Genomic DNA, 4527 nt, shown 5'->3' with positions numbered 1-4527 from the left:
CCCGCGTCTCCTGCATCGGCAGGCGGACTCTCAAGCACTGCGCCACCAGGGAAGCCCTCTAGTGTCTCTTCTTATATGGACAGTAATCCTATCGGATCGGGGCCCCAGCCTTAAGAATTCATTTAACCTGAACTACTTCCTTAGAGGCCCCATTTCTATGCTGGGGGTTAGGACTTCAACATATGAATTTGGGGGAACACAAACATTCAGTCCATAAAACCATCCAGAAGCTAGGCAAAAATGACCCTTATTTGGCAAGAACCTACATAATGTTTCAGAGATAAAAGACTCAAAGAACTGAAACTCAAAGCCTGAGACCTCCAAAGACAAGGTACCTCCCTGCAGTAGCCAGTGTTCAGATAAGGTGAAGCTACGGGGAGAGTCAGCTCATGTACCAGCTGCATGACTCAGCAGTTTAAGTAGGGGGCACAGCAAAGGATGGGCAGGGATGTACCAAAGTGCAGAATAATACCCAAGAGTCCCAAGTTTTATACGAAATCTTTTCAAAAGTATTTTGGTTACTGTATTCTAGCATTTTAGAACTAGAAGGGACTCTAGCAGTAATCTCATTTAATCTGATTATTTTACAAATGAGAAAATGAAGCCCACAAGACTCCTGGTCATTACTGGGAGTTCCTGCCACCTGAACAGAAGGATCTTTCTACTATGTGACACTTTACCTCTAGTTTCTGGCTGTCTCCAAAAAGATGTTCTGAGCTGACAAGGAAAAAGAACAGAAACTAAACTCCACTCAACCTATACAAAGACTGGTGCTATTAGCAACCCCCTCTAAGCTTTCATTTTTTTATTGCAAAAGATAAATAAGCTGCTGTTGTCAACATAGTATCAGGTAACATGAAGACAAAGGAAAAGAATGGCTGCTCCTCTAACCTAGGAAGGAAACTCACTGGCAAATGTAGCCAAGTGGTTACTTTTCTTTCTTGTTGATTTTTCTTCTTAGACCATTTCAAAGCTGGAACTCAGAAATCTTTTTTAGCAGGATTGCTTTAAGTTGTTAGGGATGTCAAAAAGACAGCCTTTTACAAGGCACCTACACAGCCTTCTGCTTCCATGTGGAAAAAAAAAAAAGAATAACTGCAAGAAGCACAATAAAATTTTAAATTCTTTTCAAAGTGTTACAAAGAGGAAAAAAGAGAACAGTTTGAGTTAGATTCGTAAAATGTGGTGAGAATAAAAAGGCAATCCTTTATCAACTAATTACTAAATATATATAGTTTTTAATAAAAAAGACTAAATCATTTTCAACTATTAAGATTCACAATACAGAGACTTCCCCGGTGGCGCAGTGGTTAAGAATCTGCCTGCCAATGCAGGGGACACAGGTTCAATCCCTGGTCCCGGAAGATCCCACATGCCGCAGAGCAACTAACCCCGTGTGTCACAACTCCTGAAGCCCGCGCGCCTAGAGCCCATGCTCCGCAACAAGAGAAGCCACCGCAAGAAGCCCGCGCACCGCAACAAAGAGTAGCCCCCGCTCGCCACAACTAGAGAAAGCTCACACACAGCAACGAAGACCCAACACAGCCAAATAACTAAATATTTATTAAAAAAAAAAAAAGATTCACAATACAAAGAGTTGAGAAAAACAGTGAGAGAAACTGAAGTAGAAACCAGAATGTATGATTTATAATCTTGTGTTGAATTAAAATAGTACAGTAAAAATACCTGATATGTCAGAGTAGTTTTAGGTTGATTCCTCTTTTGTGATATTCTGGTTGGGTTAAGGGAGCAGAGGAGATAGTCCAATGCAACTGCCAAATCTTCAGTAAAAAGTAGATTGTTGCCTGCAAGTTATTAATGATGGCGACTTTAAAAAATAAAGTTCTGGTATAAATCAATCATGTTTGGCTTGGGTTTTATTGACACTTATGCAATATTATGAGAAAAACAATTATAGATTCTGACTGAAACTCATCTAGAGAGAATAAAATCTTTCACTGCTTGTTTTAATGTTATAGACATACATTTTAAAAAATATACCCTGGTTGAGGGGGCTTGAAAAGCTGCTGGGATGCTAGATTCTAAGAACACTGAATTCTGGTCATCTCCAGGAAATCAACAACAGTTAACAAAATATCTAAAACCTTTTCCAAATTTGGGCTCAACTAAAAAAATTAACATCAAGCCATGCAGAAGTATACGTAAAAAGGTAGAATGGATTCTAACTTACAAAGTAGTGAAGGGCAGCTCCCCTAATGAAATCACTTTTCAGGTATCACATCAACTCAGGAAACGTTATTCTGGATAGCCATTTCCGAGGCTCATCTCTCTCCAAGATCAAATACTGCCTTTTGATTTTACTTGTTTTTTGCTCGATTGGAACTATTTCCTAATTATTCAATACTTTGATTCATTCATTTAACAAACATAAAGTGAAGTCCCATTACATAACTAGCACTATGTAAGGTTATACCATAAAGATAAAGAAGGCTCATGTTGTGAAGGCTCATAAAGTATACCTGGGGAGGCAAACTTACAGCCAGACGATTATGGATAAGTTCACTGATAAGAGGTGTTCCTGAGCACTGCAGTGAAGCAGAGGAAAGGGCCAGAAGGGACAACAGCGCAAACACGGAGATGGCTTTCTGGAAGCGATACTTCCAAAGTAGTTTGCACAAAGTTTTTAAAAGCTTTAACAAAGTCAAGAATTAACCTGGTCAAGAGGATAAGAAGCATGGAAAAAGGCACAGAGTTTTGAACAACACTGACATGTCCCAGAACTATAAGTACATGGCTGTTGCTCTATCTGAAAGTATAAGGCAGTAGGTGAGAAGAATCTGAAGCTGAAAAGAAGAGCTGAGACCAAACCAAGGAAGGGAAGTCTTCTGTGCTTGGAGAGCCATTTTAAACAGTGAAATTGTCAACAAAAAGCACAAAAATGGAAAAAACGTGGTACTAAATACATAATGAAAAGAAGATTTAAAGTATGAGAGCTAAAACAAAAGGCAGAACATCAGCTTGTTCAACCTCAGCTGGGAATTCACGTGTCAAGGGACTCAAATTTTTCATTACTCTGCACAGGCACAAGTCCACAAATGACCACAAAAGTGCCCCAAAAATGGACTTTCCCCCCAAATAAATAAATTTTAGCACATAGGCGAATTCACAAATATGGAATCCATGGATAATGAGGATAAACTGTGTGTGTACTCACACATACACACATAAATATATACATGTATAACACCACACACTGACAATAGAGAATATGCCTTCTTCAAGAACACAGTGCCCAAAGTGAATCATATATTAGGTCAAAACATCAATAATTACCATAAAGTAGAAATAAAAACACTCTCGGATCACAATGGAATAAATCAAGATATTAAGAGCAAAACCAAAATTAAAAAGGTTCTTCCACCTAGAAATTAAACTTGGGTAAAAAGGAAAATATATACAAATTACACAATTTCTGAATAATAATTAAAACACTACAAGTTAGAATATATGGTTTTTGTTAACATCTATGCCAATTTACAGTATCAGTTAAATTCCCAACTGAAAAAGCTACATTAAAGAGGTTCCACATTGAATGATGGAGGAATATCTCCTATTGGACCAAAGTTCTCACAGATAACTATAAAATTGGGATATAAAACTACCTAAAAGCACTTAGAAAGCAATAAATAGCAAAAGAAACCAGATCAGGATTTACATTTAGAAAAAGAGAATAGCATTGAGTTTCCCATATTATTAACCTGAGGGCAAACCACAAGTCAGAGGTTCGTGGGGCACCTAAAACTCAAAAGACCTGCAGTCTTTACTTGACGAGCCAGAAGACAGAGTTCAAAGTAACTGCAACGGCTGGAAAGTATGGAAAGAAATTCCGAGACAGACCCAGAGATGACACTAAAATCTGCATACAGACCGACCAAATCTCTAGCTGACTTCTAAACTACACAGGTGTGGGGCACATTCCAAGCAGCCCAACTAAATCTAAAAAAAAAAAAAAAACTGGTCAAAAATTTTAGCTGCTGTCCACCAAGGAGAGCCAGAGTTTGAGTACAGCCAAGTTTCATGCCTGCTAAAACAAACAAAATCAATACTTTTCAGAGGATCATAACAGAATCAAGAGTCTCTACAACATATCAATCGCAAGTCCAGGAAACAAATCAAAACTACTAGACATACAAAGAAACAGGAAGATACGAACCATACTTCAAAAGAAACCAAATCAACAGATGGTCCCTGGGATGATCCACTGTTGAAATTCGTGGACAAGGAGTTTAAAGCAACCATGCTCAAGGATGCAAAGACTACACTTATATTGAATAAATAGAAAATTTAAAGAAAAATAGAAACTCTAAAAAACAATGAAATGGAAATTACAGAACTGAAAATAATATCCAAAATTTTAAAAGTCACTGAATGGACATAACAGCAGTTTGGAAATTAGAAGGGAGGAAAGAAGTCAACGAAGTATGAAGACAGATCAACAGAATAATCCAATCTGGAAAACAGAGAAAACAGACATTGGAAAAATAATGAACAGAGCCTTAGTGACCT

Source organism: Lipotes vexillifer, unplaced genomic scaffold (genome assembly GCF_000442215.2).
Source record: "Lipotes vexillifer unplaced genomic scaffold, Lipotes_vexillifer_v1.1 scaffold135, whole genome shotgun sequence".
NCBI classification, from domain to species: domain Eukaryota; kingdom Metazoa; phylum Chordata; class Mammalia; order Artiodactyla; family Lipotidae; genus Lipotes; species Lipotes vexillifer.
This window is presented reverse-complemented; position numbering follows the sequence as displayed.